This window comes from Pseudophryne corroboree, chromosome 3, assembly GCF_028390025.1.
Source record: "Pseudophryne corroboree isolate aPseCor3 chromosome 3, aPseCor3.hap2, whole genome shotgun sequence".
In the NCBI taxonomy this organism is placed as follows: domain Eukaryota; kingdom Metazoa; phylum Chordata; class Amphibia; order Anura; family Myobatrachidae; genus Pseudophryne; species Pseudophryne corroboree.
Window position 1 is genome coordinate 22,644,047 of NC_086446.1, and position 18,619 is coordinate 22,662,665.

Genomic DNA, 18,619 nt, shown 5'->3' on the forward strand with positions numbered 1-18,619 from the left:
ATGCCCAAAGTATGGCGAGCGAAGCGGTGCACTAATTGGGGTTCCCGGTCACTCTACGAAGAAAACGACACCAAAAACCCCCATAAAAAACTCATGTTGACCTTTTTCCATGTCGACCTTGTTCCTGTTGACCCTTTGTCCATGTCGACCTTTTGGTCATGTCGACCTAAGGTGTGTCGACCAATTGGCGTTGACCAATTGGCGTCGACCTTTTTGTTGTCGACCTGGAGTCGCAGACCCTCGGAAAAGTGCAGGCGTGCCAGAAAAAGCACAGGCGTGGCTGGGTGAACGCAGGGAGTGTTTGTGACGTCAAAACAGGAATTGAATGGTCTGAAAAACTTTGTAGCCGCTCTGCGATCCTTTCTTTCGCACTTCTGCTAAGCTAAAATACACTCCCAGTGGGAGGCGGCATAGCGTTTGCACGGCTGCTAAAAACTGCTAGCGAGTGAACAACTCGGAATGATCACCAGTAGCGGGTACCAGAACCCAGTATCCAATGGAAGCATCCTGGGAGGGGGGGGGGGGGGGGGGGAGTATCAAAGGCATAAAACCTGATGAACATGTTCACAAAGGACCACGTAGCCACCTTGCACAATTGTTCTGCGGACACGTCTCAGCGGGCTGCCCAAGAAGGTCCAACAGTCCTCTCTACGTAAATATGGAGAGCCCCTACTACATCCAAAGACCGCTCTATGGAAGACAAATCGGAAGAGATAAAGGTCGGAACCACAATCTCTTGGTTAAGATGAAAAGATGATACCACCTTAGGTAGATAAACAGGGTGAGTTCTAAGGACTGCCCGGTCATGGTGAAAAATCAGAAAGGGTGGACGACAGGACAAAGCGCCTAAGTCCGACACCCTCCTTGCAAAAACACGACCTTAAGCTTTAGAAATTGAAGGTCCACAGACTCAAGAGGTTCAAATGGAGACTCTTGCAGGGCATTCAAAACAACATACAGATCCCATGGAGCTACCGGAGGGACATGGGAGGCTGAATCCGTAAAACACCCTGAGTGAAAGTATGAATGTCAGGGAGAGACGCAAATTTTCTCTGAAACCACACCAAGGCAGAAATATGAACCTTGAGGGAGGGCAGACGAAGGCCTAAGCCCAGGCCCTGTTGCAGAAAAACCAAAAGTCTGGAAGATTTGAAAGTATATTCATCATAATTCTTAACAGCACACCAGGCGAAGTAAGAATTCCAGACTCTATGATAAATCCGTGCAGAAGCCGGTTTACGGGCTTTCAACATAATTTGAATGACCGCCTCAGAGAATCCCTTGGCCCTCAGGAGTGAAGCTTCAAGAGCCATGCTGTCAAAGCCAGTCTGGCCAGGTCCAGTTAGACACATGGGGCACTGAACGAGGAGGTCTGGGCGTTGAGGAAGTAGAAGAGGGCGCTCTGTTGACAGACCCTGCAGGTCTAAGAACCAATGCCATCTGGGCCACGCTGGAGTGACTAGAAGTAGTATTGCTCTTTCTTGATTGAACTTCCGCAGTACCCTGGGCAGGAGTGACGCTGGAGGGAACACGTATGGCAGCCAAAAAAGTTCCATGGAATTGCCAGTGCATCCATGAACACTGCTTGAGGATCCCTTGTCCTTGATCCGAAGACCGGAACCTTGTGATTGTGTCGAGACGCCATCAGGTCTACATCTGGTAGGACCCACTTGTCTACTAGGAGTTGAAAGACTTCCGGATAAAGTCTCCACTCCCTGGCGTGAACGTCCTGATGACTGAGGAAATCCGCTTCCCAGTTGAGGACTCCGGGAATGAACACTGCTGATATTGCTGGCAGGTGGCATTCCGCCCAACGGAGGATCTTTGATACTTCCAGCATTGCCATGCGGCTTCGAGTGCCGCCTTGATGATTTCTGTTTGGAAGCACAAGCCTGTTGCGGATATGCCTGACCCTTTTCTTTTTCTGGAGGCCGAAAGGAATAAAAGGTGGTACTCTAAGCCTTTGGAACAGGAAGATTAGTATTTGGGAGACACGCAGTCTTGGCAGTAGCCAAGCCAGTAACAATCTTGCTCAGATCTTCCCCAAATAGGATATCTCCCTTAAAAGGGAGCACCTCCAAAGTCTTTTTGGAGTCCATGTCCACCTTCCATGACCTCAACCACATAATACGACGAGCCAGGATGGACGTAGTAGACGCCTTGGCCACCATTACTGCTGCATCAGAGGCCGCCTTCTGAGTATAGTTGGAGGATGTGGTAATAAAAGACAGATATTGTCTGGCAGTGTCAGAAAAATCCTGAGGCAGCTCATCCTCAATTGCCTGAACCCATGCTTCAATACCTTTCGCATCCCAGGATGCTGCCATAGTGGGTCTATGTACAGCACCAGTAAGGGAGTAAATAGTTTTCAGGCATCTCTCCACATGCTTATCCGTTGGTTTCTTCAGTGAGGTGACAATGGTGACAGGCAGAGTAGATGACACCATAAGACGGGCAACATGAGAGTCCACCGGTGGTGGAGTTTCACACTTGTTACTCAACTCAGCAGGGATAGGATAACGAGCTAGCATCTGTTTAGACAGGGAAAATTTATTTCCTGGAGATGACCAGGATTCCTGACGTATGTCAGTTAAAAGGTCAGAATGTGGTAAAACTACTTTAGCAATCTTCTGACATTTGAACTTATCAGGTTTCTTAGACACAGTAGTAGGCTCAATGTCATCATCTATACAGCCTCCACCAGGTCAGGAACATCAACCTGGGTTGTAGATTACTCATCAGAAGCAACTGTATCAGTCTCTGACGGATCAGTGTAGTCCGACAACAAGAACCTAACACCTCAGGGATCCATGTGCTGTGGACGTTGTAAAGTCTGCAAATACATGGTCCCCAAGAAATTTTACTTGAACAAATTAAACAAAAAATGGACCATATAATGCTTAATTACATGTACAACGGTAGGCACAATTTACCATCTTGAGTGTCCATGCAAAAAAGCATACATTGTGAAAACTATCAGTCCCCTCAAAGTAGAACATGTTGGCAATATACGTAATGCCAACAGGGACCTGGGGAATTTTAGAATCATCTCACCTGTGGCAAGACATTTCCATCAATTTCACAATGGTGATCCCAGTGGACTTAGGGTCTTTGGGATGAAGCATATCAAATTAGGGATATGTGGAGGGGATCTTGATCAAGAACTTTTGAAAACTGAGACCAGGATGATTTTTCTGATGAATACTATACATCCAACAGGCCTCAATGAGACCAACAGTTACAGTCCATTTTTGTGATTAGCTCACTTCTACACCTCCAGTCAATTCAGTTGGAACCAATTGGCTAATACGTCATGTATCTCATGGTACTCTATTAACTTAACATTGGAATCGCGTAAACCATTAAAATTTTGTTATCCATTCTTGCCAATCCTAGCATGGAATTATAGTAGATCAATATCCCAATTATTGGGGTGGGAATTTGTGGCTTAAGGTTTGTTAACCACATACGATAAGAATCAACTTTGATAACAGTTCTATGGATTTCCTTAAACTATTTCGATGCCTTAAGAAGGTGGCTTTTTGAACATCTGCCTACACAAGTCCCATATGTCCATGTCACGAACCTCGGGCAGCGGCGACCGCGCTTGTCCCTGCGGGTGGCCTGGTCTGCCCGGCGCCTCTCTTCCCCTGTCAGTCTCCGGCTTCAGCGGCGGGTCGGCGCTGCTCTCCGGCGGCTTCCCGGAAGCAAGGGCGCCGCCATCACAAGCAAGGGCAAGGAGGCGGAGCAGGTCTGACGTCACCTGCCTGCTCCGCCAATCAGGCTAGGGCGGGGAATTTAAAATCAGATACCAGGCAGAGATCCGATGCCTGAGTATCTTCGTTTCTCCTGTGGAAGCTATGATCCAGAGCTCCCTCGTCCCTGCAAGCATCCTGTGCTTCCAAGCATCCTGTCCCTGCAAGCATCCTGTGCTTCCAAGCATCCTGTCCCTGCAAGCATCCTGTGCTTCCAAGCATCCTGTCCCTGCAAGCATCCTGTCCCTCCAAGCACCTCCGTGCCTCCAGTTACCTCCGTGCCTCCAGTTACCTCCGTGCCTCCAAGCACCTCCGTGCCTCCAAGCACCTCGTGCCTCCAAGCACCCCGTGCCTCCAAGCACCTCCGCGCCTCAAAGCACCTCCGTGCCTCCAGTTACCTCCGTGTCTCCAAGCACCTCGTGCCTCCAAGCACCTCGTCCCTCCAAACACCTCGGTGTCTCCAAACACCTCCGTGCCTCCAAGCACCTCCGTGCCTCCAAACACCTCGTGCCTCCAAGCACCTCCGTGCCTCCAGTTACCTCCGTGCCTCCAGTTACCTCCGTGTCTCCAAGCACCTCGTGCCTCCAAGCACCTCGTCCCTCCAAACACCTCGGTGTCTCCAAACACCTCCGTGCCTCCAAGCACCTCCGTGCCTCCAAACACCTCCGTGCCTCCAAGGGTCTCCCAGCACTCCCTGTACTCCCAGTACCTCAGTGCCTTCAATACCACAGTGTCTCCAATATCTCAGTACCCCAGCCTTCATTATTTCTACAAGTCTTGTCTTACAGGAGACCTACAAGAATTCCTCTGGGCCTCCCGCCTGCCGTCTTAGTTCTGCATGAGGAAGACCTACATCCGGCCATCTCTACTACGACCCAGTGGCGGTTCCTCTTCCCGGTCATCGGAAGAAGCCCCGAGTCCACAACACTCCCAAACCAGGTCAGTGATAGTATACTCAGGCGTCATGGACTCGGGGGATCGGAACACGGACTCTAGTGCCATCCAGAACCTGGCTTCTCGAGTGCAAAGTCAGGAAGCAGCACAAGGTCAGGTGATGCAGTACCTCCAGCAGTTGTCCGGGCGTCTGGATCAGATTCAGGCGTCTCTGGCCTCAGTAATTCCGGCTCCTGTTCCAGCAGTCGCACCAGTTGCCGTTGCCAGCAATGTTCAACCATCGGCCGGTGTCACTCCACGCCTTCAGTTGCCTACTCCGTCCCGCTATAATGGGAATCCCAAAAATTGTCGTGGTTTCTTGAACCAGTGCGAGGTACATTTCGAGCTACTTGCACACAACTTTCCTACAGACCGGTCCAAGGTAGCATATATTATTTCTCTGTTGGAAGGTTCTGCTTTGGATTGGGTGTCTCCATTATGGGAACGATCTGATCCCATGGTTTCCAACTACACCAACTTCATCTCGTCCTTTCGAAGGATTTTCGACGAGCCCGGCAGAATGACCACTGCTTCTTCCGATTTGCTCCGTGTTCGGCAGGGCGCCCGTTCCGTGGGCCAGTACGTGGTTCATTTCCAGACCATTGCTTCCGAACTACGCTGGAATAATGATGCCCTGAGAGCTGCCTTCTGGAACGGTCTTTCCGACCGGCTGAAAGACGAGCTGGTTACTAGAGATCTGCCGGATCCATTAGAAGATTTGATTTCCCTTTGCGTCAAGGTGGATCTTCGGATGCAGGAGCGTGGAAGAGAACGTAACCGTTCGGATCGTTCCAGGTTCCGGAATCCTACTCCTAGGCCGGTGGCCTCACCTAGCTCAGATGAGCCCATGCAAATTAACCGCTCCCGACTGTCTCCGGAAGAACGACAGCGTCGTCGTGAGGGTAAACTCTGCCTTTACTGTGGAGCCGCAGATCATTTTCTTAAATCTTGTAAAGTCCGTCCGGGAAACGGGCAGACCTAGCTTGTTCCGGAGGAGTCAAGCTGGGAGTTACGACAAAAGCTTCTCCAACTTCGGACTGCTTGCTTCCAGTAACTCTAGTCTCCAATTCAGTCTCCAGGTCTTGTGAAGCCCTATTGGATTCCGGAGCTGCAGGGAACTTCGTTTCTTCCTTCTGTGCCCAAAGTTTGGGTTTAAAGTTACGGCCTATCGAGCGGCCAATTTCACTGACGGCTATCAACGGGACTAGAATTTCCAAAGGTCTCATAATGTGGCGCACGGGGCCAGTTAAGCTGCGGGTCGGGGCTCTACATCAGGAAGATTTGGAACTCTTGGTAATCCCAGAAATGCCCCATGATCTGGTTCTTGGAATGCCTTGGCTGAAAAGTCATAACCCCCACATCGATTGGAAGTCGTCACAAATTCTGTCCTGGAGTTCCTTTTGTCACACTAATTGTCTTACTCCTGTTTGTCCGCTCCGTGTTACCTCCAAAACGGATGAAGAGCACATTCCGGAGGCATATCAAGGGTACAAGGACGTATTTTCGGAACAAGCTGCTGACCTGTTACCACCTCACAGGCCTTGGGACTGCCCTATTGACCTTGTCCCAGGGAAGACGCCACCTCGTGGTCGCACATATCCTCTGTCTCTTCCCGAGACTCAAGCCATGTCGGAGTATATTAAGTCCAATATGCTCAAGGGATTCATTCGCCCCTCTTCCTCCCCTGCTGGTGCAGGCTTCTTTTTCGTGAAGAAAAAGGACGGGGGGTTGAGACCATGCATCGACTACCGCGGCCTAAACGACATTACTATTAAGAATAAATACCCCTTGCCACTAATCACAGAGTTATTTGATAGGGTTCGTGGTGCCCGCATTTTTTCAAAACTCGACTTGAGAGGAGCTTATAATCTTATACGCATCCGAGAGGGGGATGAATGGAAGACTGCCTTTAATACCCGAGATGGGCATTACGAATACTTGGTGATGCCGTTTGGTCTTAGTAATGCTCCCGCGGTTTTCCAGGGATTCGTCAACGAAATCTTTCGTGATATGCTGTATCAGAGCGTTGTGGTATATCTGGACGACATACTGATTTTTTCCAAGAATCTTGTCGAACACAGGACTCAAGTCAAAGAGGTGCTACACCGTTTACAAGAGAATCATCTCTACGCCAAGCTTTCCAAATGTACCTTTGAAGTAACATCTATTCCGTTCCTCGGTTATGTCATCTCGGGGACGGAGCTTCGCATGGATCCGGAAAAGTTGTCGGCCATTCGTGATTGGACTCAGCCTCTTTCCCTGAAAGCAATACAAAGGTTCCTGGGCTTTGCGAACTACTACAGGAAATTCATTAAAGGTTTCTCCACCATTGTTGCACCCATTACTGCCCTGACGAGAAAGGGTTCTAATCCTAGTTTGTGGCCTCCGGAAGCCATTGTAGCTTTTTCTCGCTTAAAGTTAGCTTTCACGACGGCTCCAGTTCTCCAACAACCAAATTTCGAGGAACCCTTCTTCTTAGAAGTTGATGCATCTTCAGTCGGGGTGGGGGCTGTCCTCTCCCAGCATTCCTCTGATAAGAAATTACATCCGTGTGGCTTCCACTCTCGTAAATTCTCTCCAGCCGAACGAAATTACTCTATTGGAGACCAGGAACTCTTGGCAATCAAATCTGCCTTGGAAGAATGGAGATATCTTCTAGAAGGGGCTAAACATGTGTTTACCATCTACACGGATCACAAGAATTTACTGTACATCAAATCCGCACAATGTTTGAATCCTCGCCAGGCGAGATGGGCACTTTTCTTTTCCCGATTCTCGTTCATTATCAAGTACCGTGCCGGGACTCTCAATATTAAAGCAGATGCGCTTTCCCGTTCACAGGTTCCCACAGACGAGGATGAACCTCCGGAGCGGGGTTTAATTCTGAATCCAGTTTCTGTCTCTGCTGCTTTAACTACTCCAGCTCCTCCTCCTGGAAGAATGTCCGTACCAGCTAGATTCCGCCCAGGAATACTACGGTGGGTCCATAACTCCAAGTTTTCCGGTCATCCCGGCGCTCAGAAGATGTACAAGTTTCTGCAAAGGTCTTACTGGTGGAACACCATGAGGAAGGATGTACAAGATTGCGTTAATTCATGTCCCCAATGTACACAACATAAATCTCCTCGTCTGCCTCCTGCAGGGTTACTTCGTCCTCTGCCTATCCCTGTGAGACCCTGGACTCACATTTCCATGGACTTCATCACTGACTTGCCCTGTTCCAAGGGTTGCAACACCGTTTGGGTTATCGTTGACCGTTTTTCGAAGATGGCACACTTTGTGCCCTTGACTGGTCTTCCGACAGCACCGAAACTGGCTCTATTGTTTATCCGAGAACATTTTCGTTTGCATGGGTTGCCACAAGAGATTGTTTCTGACCGTGGAGTACAGTTCACCGCCAGGTTTTGGAAAGCCCTTTGTTCAACTCTACACATTAAACTTAAGTTTTCGTCGGCTTATCATCCCCAAACAAATGGACAAACGGAACGAGTCAATCAAGATCTAGAGACTTTTCTTCGGTTGTATCTCTCTCCTTCACAGGACAACTGGGTGGAGTTGTTGCCTTGGGCGGAGTTTGCCCATAACCATTTGTTTCATTCTTCCACTGGGGAATCACCATTTTTCGTCAACTACGGGTTCCATCCCCGTGTTCCGGAATTTCCAAGCCTTCCGATAATAGAGGTTCCTGCTGTAGCGTCCACTCTACGACACTTTGGACAAATTTGGAGAAAGGTTCATGCTAATCTTAAGCAGGTTTCTGTTCGGTACAAGTTCTTTGCAGATAAGAAACGGCAAGCCGCACCTCAATATAAAGTTGGGGACAGGGTATGGCTGTCCACACGGAATCTCCGGTTGAAGGTGCCCACCATGAAATTCGCTCCAAGGTTCATCGGTCCTTACCCTGTGCTACAAGTCTTAAATCCTGTGGTCTGTAAATTGGGTTTGCCTGCCCATCTTCGCATACCTAACGCCTTCCATGTTTCTCTACTCCGTCCCCTCATACTGAATCGATTCCACTCAGCACTCCCAAGGCCAACGTCCGTAGTGGCAGAAGCTGGAGCGGAGTTTGAAATCAAAGCTATTCTGGACTCTCGTTATCTTCATAAAAAATTACAGTACTTGGTGGACTGGAAGGGTTATGGACCTGAGGAGAGAAGTTGGATTGGGGCTACTGAAGTAACGGCTCCTCGTCTGATTCGGATCTTCCACTCCAGACATCCGACTAAGCCCGGGAAGTGTCCAGGGGCCACTCCTGGAGGAGGGGGTACTGTCACGAACCTCGGGCAGCGGCGACCGCGCTTGTCCCTGCGGGTGGCCTGGTCTGCCCGGCGCCTCTCTTCCCCTGTCAGTCTCCGGCTTCAGCGGCGGGTCGGCGCTGCTCTCCGGCGGCTTCCCGGAAGCAAGGGCGCCGCCATCACAAGCAAGGGCAAGGAGGCGGAGCAGGTCTGACGTCACCTGCCTGCTCCGCCAATCAGGCTAGGGCGGGGAATTTAAAATCAGATACCAGGCAGAGATCCGATGCCTGAGTATCTTCGTTTCTCCTGTGGAAGCTATGATCCAGAGCTCCCTCGTCCCTGCAAGCATCCTGTGCTTCCAAGCATCCTGTCCCTGCAAGCATCCTGTGCTTCCAAGCATCCTGTCCCTGCAAGCATCCTGTGCTTCCAAGCATCCTGTCCCTGCAAGCATCCTGTCCCTCCAAGCACCTCCGTGCCTCCAGTTACCTCCGTGCCTCCAGTTACCTCCGTGCCTCCAAGCACCTCCGTGCCTCCAAGCACCTCGTGCCTCCAAGCACCCCGTGCCTCCAAGCACCTCCGCGCCTCAAAGCACCTCCGTGCCTCCAGTTACCTCCGTGTCTCCAAGCACCTCGTGCCTCCAAGCACCTCGTCCCTCCAAACACCTCGGTGTCTCCAAACACCTCCGTGCCTCCAAGCACCTCCGTGCCTCCAAACACCTCGTGCCTCCAAGCACCTCCGTGCCTCCAGTTACCTCCGTGCCTCCAGTTACCTCCGTGTCTCCAAGCACCTCGTGCCTCCAAGCACCTCGTCCCTCCAAACACCTCGGTGTCTCCAAACACCTCCGTGCCTCCAAGCACCTCCGTGCCTCCAAACACCTCCGTGCCTCCAAGGGTCTCCCAGCACTCCCTGTACTCCCAGTACCTCAGTGCCTTCAATACCACAGTGTCTCCAATATCTCAGTACCCCAGCCTTCATTATTTCTACAAGTCTTGTCTTACAGGAGACCTACAAGAATTCCTCTGGGCCTCCCGCCTGCCGTCTTAGTTCTGCATGAGGAAGACCTACATCCGGCCATCTCTACTACGACCCAGTGGCGGTTCCTCTTCCCGGTCATCGGAAGAAGCCCCGAGTCCACAACACTCCCAAACCAGGTCAGTGATAGTCCATGTCTTAGGGTATCATAATAAGGTGATAGAATAAAAACCCCACTTACCAGTTGTAAATTCATGGGGGTATCCAGCAGATAGGTTAATATGTGCTTCATGATTTCTTATTCACAGATCATGAGGCCATAATATTTCATCATACTTACCCAATCATAGTGCGCACTTCATGGAAACGAGCCCAATATAACATACATTAATATTCCTTACTTATATTTTTTTATTCTTCACATTTTTTTTATATATCATATTTTAAATATATTTTCTATTTTTTATTTACTTTTGATCTTTTATCTTTCATTTGTGGTCACGGGTGTTTACACTTTCACTTGGTTTGTTTTGTTCAATATTTCTCAATAATTGTTATATCACATTCCACTTTCTCCCATGCATGATTCAGTTGATAACTAGATAACACACAACTGATTTTACACGGGCACTTAAGGCTGTCTTTTTTTACACCAGCACGATTTCATCAACATTTGATTACTTCTGAATATATTCGGGTCGCATGTTGTGTCCGTGCACCAGTCGGAAATTCTTTCACACGCACTTTGTATATTTCTTGTATTATGTATTTTGATGTATTACTCATGTTCATTTCACTTCGCTAAAAAACAAATAAGGACTGCGCTTATCGCTATCAGATAGATAATCTGCTATCAGAGTATAGAGGGAATCCACCTTTCTCAATAGATACGTATAGACAAAGAAAAAACTCCCAAGCGCTATGGTATCTGATAAAACACTTCTTGCTTGAATTACTAGATCGCACTGGTATCATATATCTATAATAGTGGGTAATGACCATTAATAATCACACATTATTAATGAAAATAAGAATTTACTTACCGATAATTCTATTTCTCGGAGTCCGTAGTGGATGCTGGGGTTCCTGAAAGGACCATGGGGAATAGCGGCTCCGCAGGAGACAGGGCACAAAAAGTAAAGCTTTAGGATCAGGTGGTGTGCACTGGCTCCTCCCCCTATGACCCTCCTCCAAGCCTCAGTTAGGATACTGTGCCCGGACGAGCGTACATAATAAGGAAGGATTTTGAATCCCGGGTAAGACTCTTACCAGCCACACCCATCACACTGTACAACCTGTGATCTGAACCCAGTTAACAGTATGAGAACAGAGGAGCCTCTGAAAGATGGCTCCCTACAACAATAACCCGCTTTAGTTAACAATAACTATGTACAAGTATTGCAGATAATCCGCACTTGGGATGGGCGCCCAGCATCCACTACGGACTCCGAGAAATAGAATTATCGGTAAGTAAATTCTTATTTTCTCTATCGTCCTAGTGGATGCTGGGGTTCCTGAAAGGACCATGGGGATTATACCAAAGCTCCCAAACGGGCGGGAGAGTGCGGATGACCCTGCAGCACCGAATGAGAGAACTCCATGTCCTCCTCAGCCAGGGTATCAAATTTGTAGAATTTAGCAAACGTGTTTGCCCCTGACCAAGTAACTGCTCGGCAAAGTTGTAAAGCCGAGACCCCTCGGGCAGTCGCCCAAGATGAGCCCCCTTCCTTTTGGAATGGGCTTTTACCGATTTTGGCTGTGGCAGGCCTGCCACAGAATGTGTAAACTGAATTGTATTACAAATCCAGCGAGCAATCGTCTGCTTAGAAGCAGGAGCACCCATCTTGTTGGGTGCATACAGGCCAAACAGCGAGTCAGATTTTCTGACTCCAGCCGTCCTGGAAACATATTTTTCAGGGCCCTGACAACGTCAAGTAACTTGGAGTCCTCCAAGTCCCTAGTACCCGCAGGTACCACAATAGGTTGGTTCATGTGAAAAACAGAAAACACCTTAAGGAGAAATTGAGGACGAGTCCTCAATTCTGCCCTGTCAGAAAGAAAAATTAAGTAAGGGCTTTATATATGATAAAACCGCCAATTCTGACACACGCCAGGCTGAAGCCATGGCTAATAGCATCGTCACCTTCCATGTGAGATATTTTAAGTCCACAGTGGTGAGTGGTTCAAACCAATGTGACTTTAGGAAACTCAAAACAACATTGAGATCCCAAAGTGCCACTGGGGCACAAAAGGAGGCTGTATATGCAGTACCCCTTTTACAAACATCTGAACGTCAGGCACTAAAGCCAGTTCTTTCTGGAAGAAATTCGACAGGGCCGAAATTTGAACCTTAATGGACCCTAATTTTAGGCCCATAGACAGTCCTGTTTTCAGGAAATGTAGGAAACGACCCAGTTGGAATTCCTCTGTAGGAGCCTTCTTGGCCTCACCCCACGCAACATATCTTCACCAAATGCGGTGAAATTGTTTTGCGGTTACATTCTTCCTGTCTTCAACCAGGGTAGGGATGACTTCATCTGGAATGCCCTTTCAGGATCCGGCGTTCAACCGCCATGCCGTCAAACGCGGCCGCGGTAAGTCTTGGAACAGACAAGGCCCCTGCTGGAGCAGGTCCTTTCTTAAAGGTAGAGGCCACGGGTCTTCCGTGAACATCTCTTGAAGTTTCAGTTACCAAGTCCTTCTTGGCCAATCCGGAACCACGAGTATCGTTCTTACTCATCTCCCTCTTATGATTCTCAGTACTTTTGGTATGAGAGGCATAGGAGGGAACACATACTCTGACTGGTACACCCACAGTGTTACCAGAGCGTCCACCGCTATTGCCTGAGGGTCCCCTGACCTGGCGCAATATCTGTCTAGTTTTTTGTTCAGGCGGGACGCCATCATGTCCACCTTTGGTTTTTCCCAACGGTTTACAATCATGTGGAAGACTTCCCGATGAAGTCCCCACTCTCCCGGGTGGAGGTCATGCCTGTTGAGGAAGTCTGTTTCCCAGCTTTCCACTCCCGGAATGAACACTGCTGAGAGTGTTATCACATGATTCTTCGCCCAGCGAAGAATCCTTGTAGTTTCTGTCATTTCCCTCCTGCTTCTTGTGCCGCCCTGTCTGTTGACGTGGGCGACTGCCGTGATGTTGTCCCACTGGATCAATACCGGCTGACCTTGAAGCAGAGGTCTTGCTAAGCTTAGAGCATTGTAAATTGCCCTTAGCTCCAGTATATTTATGTGGAGAAAAGTCTCCAGACTTGATCACACTCCCTGGAAATTTTTTCCTTGTGTGACTGCTCCCCAGCCTCTCGGGCTGGCCTCCGTGGTCACCAGCATCCAATCCTGAATGCCGAATCTGCGGCCCTCTAGAAGATGAGCACTCTGTAACCACCACAGGAGAGACACCCTTGTCCTTGGATATAGGGTTATCCGCTGATGCATCTGAAGATGCGATCCGGACCATTTTTCCAGCAGATCCCACTGAAAAGTTCTTGCGTGAAATCTGCCTAATGGAATTGCTTCGTAGGAAGCCACCATTTTTACCAGGACCCTTGTGCAATGATGCACTGACACTTTTCCTGGTTTTAGGAGGTTCCTGACTAACTCGGATAACTCCCTGGCTTTCTCTTCCGGGAGAAACACCTATTTCTGGACTGCGTCCAGAATCATCCCTAGGAACAGCAGACGTGTCGTCGGGATCAGCTGCGATTCTGGAATATTTAGAATCCACCCGTGCTGTTGTAGCAGTATCCGAGATAGTGCTACTCCGACCTCCAACTGTTCCCTGGACTTTGCCCTTATCAGGAGATCGTCCCAGTAAGGGATAATTAAGACGCCTTTTCTTCGAAGAAGAATCATAATTTCGGCCATTACCTTGGTAAAGACCCAGCGTCTGAAACTGATAGTGACAGTTCTGTACCCCGAACCTGAGGTACCCTTGGTGAGAAGGGCAAATTTGGGACATGGAGGTAAGCATCCCTGATGTCCCGGGACACCATATAGTCCCTTTCTTCCTGGTTCGCTATCACTGCTCTGAGTGACTCCATCTTGATTTGAACCTTTGTAAGTGTTCAAAATTTTTTAGAATAGGTCTCACCTAGCCTTCTGGCTTCAGTACCACAATATAGCGTGGAATAATACCCCTTTCCTTGTTGTAGGAGGGGTATTTGATTATCACCTGCTGGGAATACAGCTTGTGAATTTTTTCCCATACTGCCTCCCTGTCGGAGGGAGAGATTGGTAAAGCAGACTTCAGGAGACTGCGAGGGGGAAACGTCCAATCTGTACCCCTGGGCTACTACTTGTAGGATCCAGGGGTCCTTACGGTCCCAGCGTCATGCTGAGAGCTTGGCAGAAGCGGTTGAAGGCTTCTGTTCCTGGGAATGGGCTGCCTGCTGCAGTCTTCTTCCCTTTCCTCTATCCCTGGGCAGATATGACTCTTATAGGGACTAAAGGACTGAGACTGAAAAGACGGTGTCTTTTTCTGCAGAGATGTGACTTAGGGTAAAAACGGTGGATTTTCCAGCAGTTGCCGTGGCCACCAGGTCCGATGGACCGACCCCAAATAACTCCTCTTCCTTTATACGGCAATACACCTTTGTGCCGTTTGGAATCTGCATCACCTGACCACTGTCGTGTCCATAAACATCTTCTGGCAGATATGGACATCGCACTTACTCTTGATGCCAGAGTGTAAATATCCCTCTGTGCATCTCTCATATATAGAAATGCATCCTTTAAATGCTCTATAGTCAATAAAATACTGTCCCTGTCAAGGGTATCAATATTTTTAGTCAGGGAATCCGACCAAGCCACCCCAGCACTGCACATCCAGGCTGAGGCGATCGCTGGTCGCAGTATAACACCAGTATGTGTGTATATACTTTTTATGATATTTTCCAGCCTCCTGTCAGCTGGCTCCTTGAGGACGGCCCTATCTATAGACGGTACCGCCACTTGTTTTGATAAGCGTGTGAGCGCCTTATCCACCCTAAGGGGTGTTTCCCAACGCGCCCTAACTTCTGGCGGGAAAGGGTATAACGCCAATATTTGCTATCGGGGAAAACCCACGCATCATCACACACTTCATTTTATTTTATCTGATTCAGGAAAAACTACGGTAGTTTTTTCACTCCCACATAATACCCATCTTTGTGGTACTTGTAGTATCAGAAATATGTAACATCTCCTTCATTGCCCTTAACGTGTGTCCCTAATGACGAATACGTTTGATTATTCACCGTCGACACTGGATTCAGTGTCCGTGTCTGTGTCGACCGACTAAGGTAAATGGGCGTTTTAAACCCCTGACGGTGTTTTTGAGACGTCTGGACCGGTACTAATTGTTTGTCGGCCGTCTCATGTCGTCAACCGACCTTGCAGCGTGTTGACATTATCACGTAATTCCCTAATTAAGCCATCCATTCCGGTGTCGACTCCCTAGAGAGTGACATCACCATTACAGGCAATTTCTCCGCCTCCTCACCAACATCGTCCTCATACATGTCGACACACACGTACCGACACACAGCACACACACAGGGAATGCTCTGATAGAGGACAGGACCCCACTAGCCCTTTGGGGAGACAGAGGGAGAGTTTGCCAGCACACACCAAAAAACGCTATAATTATATAGGGACAACCTTATATAAGTGTTTTCCCTTATAGCATCTTTATATATATATATATATATCTAACGCCCAATTAGTGCCCCCCCTCTCTGTTTTAACCCTGTTTCTGTAGTGCAGTGCAGGGGAGAGCCTGGGAGCCTTCCCTCCAGCCTTTCTGTGAGGGAAAATGGCGCTGTGTGCTGAGGAGATAGGCCCCGCCCCTTTTTCGGCGGGCTCATCTCCCGCTTTTTGACTGATTCTGGCAGGGGTTAAATATCTCCATATAGCCCCCGGAGGCTATATGTGAGGTATTTTTTGCCAAGAAATAGGTTTTCATTGCCTCCCAGGGCGCCCCCCCCCCCAGCGCCCTGCACCCTCAGTGACTGCCGTGTGAAGTGTGCTGAGAGGAAATGGCGCACAGCTGCAGTGCTGTGCGCTACCTTAAGAAGACTGAGGAGTCTTCTGCCGCCGATTCTGGACCTTCTTCTTCCTTCAGCATCTGCAAGGGGGCCGGCGGCGAGGCTCCGGTGACCATCCAGGCTGTACCTGTGATCGTCCCTCTGGAGCTAATGTCCAGTAGCCAAAGAAGCCAATCCATCCTGCACGCAGGTGAGTTCACTTTTTCTCCCCTAAGTCCCTCGTTGCAGTGATCCTGTTGCCAGCAGGACTCACTGTAAAATAAAAAACCTAAGCTAAACTTTTCTAAGCAGCTCTTTAGGAGAGCCACCTAGATTGCACCCTTCTCGGCCGGGCACAAAAATCTAACTGAGGCTTGGAGGAGGGTCATAGGGGGAGGAGCCAGTGCACACCACCTGATCCTAAAGCTTTACTTTTTGTGCCCTGTCTCCTGCGGAGCCGCTATTCCCCATGGTCCTTTCAGGAACCCCAGCATCCACTAGGACGATAGAGAAATAATTGTATTTATTTAAAATATTTCTACACAAAATAACACACTTTTTTTAAGCTAAAAAGTGAGTCCTAATACCGGTATACTACATATATGACAATACAACATATAACATAAAATTCTCAAAAATATGTAACAAAGATCTAAACACCTTGAAGGATATAGGTTCTTTTTAAGCCTTCTCTGGTGTATCAGCTGGTAAGTCCAAAGCAATTGACAATGTCCTTTTTAGGAAAATCCTATCAGGCTGGTATTGTCCATAATCAAGTTCAAATAACGTTATTGATAACTACCTGAAGCGTTTTTCAAAGTTCGGGATCACCGCAACTTACTTGCAAATCCGTAGGTGGTAAGAAGAGCAAAGCATCGGATGTCCAACCGGCAGACGTGTTGTGGTGCTCTAGCTAGAGCACCACAACACATAGGAATTTCCTAAAAAGGACCTTGTCAATTGCTTTGGACTTACCAGCTGATACACCAGAGAAGGCTTAAAAAGCACCTATATCCTTCAAGGTGTTTAGATCTTTGTTACATATTTTTGAGAATTTTATGTTATATGTTGTATTGTCATATATGTAGTATACCGGTATTAGGACTCACTTTTTAGCTTAAAAAAAGTGTGTTATTTTGTGTAGAAATATTTTAAATAAATACAATTATTTCATTAATAATGTGTGATTATTAATGGTCATTACCCACTATTATAGATATATGATACCAGTGCGATCTAGTAATTCAAGCAAGAAGTGTTTTATCAGATACCATAGCGCTTGGGAGTTTTTTCTTTGTCTCTACATTTCACTTCACTGTCAAGGATATTTATCTTATTTTAGTGTACCAACAGGTCACCATTTTACATTAGAGTATTACACTATTTTATTATTATATTATTTTATAATTCTTTTAACATTTGTTCAATTTTGGTAAAACAGTAATGGATTAAGTTAAGCTGATATCTCATCAGAAGGGGTACGGAATGCAGTTGTTAATGGATATGAATATCTTAAGAACAAAGATTATTTGTTCTTCTGATGGACAACAGATCTGCACCTTAGGTCTGCAGACATATAGAGACAACTTACTTTGGGCTATACACCAAATTATAAATCTATGGGACACGATACATTGTACAGGGTATAGATATTTAGGTGGGTTAGCCGCCACAGAGATTTAATATCGTAGCAATTTCAAGGAAGTGTGCAATGTAATAACTAATCTTATTAGTGAGGGTAGAGGAGTATCTACTCTCAACGATCCACTGCTTTACAGTGAAGGAGAATCCTACACACAAAATAAGTACATTACCTGTTATTCCCACCCACTTTACTTCACAGTCAAAGGTATCATTTATTTCACTATAGTGTACTAATAGGTCACTATATTTACTGTATCACGGGTGAAGGCGTACCCATTTTTTCAGTTTTGATCAAAAACGGCAATGGATCGAGTACTGCTGATATCCTATTAGAGAGGGTACCGGATGCTGCTTTGAATGAATACTTATACTCTAATACTAAAGATCATTCGTTCTTCTGAGATACAATAGTTTTGCACCTTGGACTCGCAGATATATACAGACAACTTATTCGGGCTATATACCTAATTATTAATTTATGGGACATAATATAGTATACAGGGTATGGATACTTGGGTTTGTTGGTCGCCACAGAGATTTAATATCAATGGTAATTTCCAGGAAATGTTTAATGTAATCATAAATTTAATCAGTGAAGGTATAGGAGTACCTATCTTTATTGACCTGGTGTTACAGGGCGAGCGCATTGTTGTACAACTGCACAGTATTAGGGCTATCAGTGTCTCACTCGGTCTTGCAGTTAAACACAATCAAGGACAGACTGAATATAGTTACGATCATGATCAGAGAATTGCAGACTGAGATTGGTTATGACGGTCATGTGACTGCAGAATTACATGGGAATGGCCTATTCATACGAATTAAAAGCCTGTCAGGAGTGACATTCGGGTTAAGCCTTAAAAATCTGTCTTTTTCCACTCCGATGCTCTTGCATTAACCACTTTATTTGATATTTGTTGTTTACCCAGGGTGTTGGATCACTGCACGGCAAACGCGGGAATACCCGTTAATCGGACAAATGCTGATTAATTATATGCCGTTGCAGTGCAGCCACCCCTGTAGTTTTTTGTAGCATAGAGTGCCTTTAGTATCATCCATTTAT

The 18,619-nt window shown here is 47.5% G+C and overlaps 2 protein-coding genes across 2 annotated transcripts in view; one reads left to right on the plus strand and one right to left on the minus strand.

Moving 5' to 3' along the window:
• Nucleotides 1-18,619, plus strand: part of LOC135057085 (uncharacterized) — a 653,135-nt gene that overhangs the window by 326,727 nt on the left and 307,789 nt on the right.
• The window catches only part of LOC135054558 (zinc finger protein 551-like), a 68,959-nt gene that overhangs the window by 11,036 nt on the left and 39,304 nt on the right, over nt 1-18,619 (minus strand). The window lies entirely within an intron of this gene.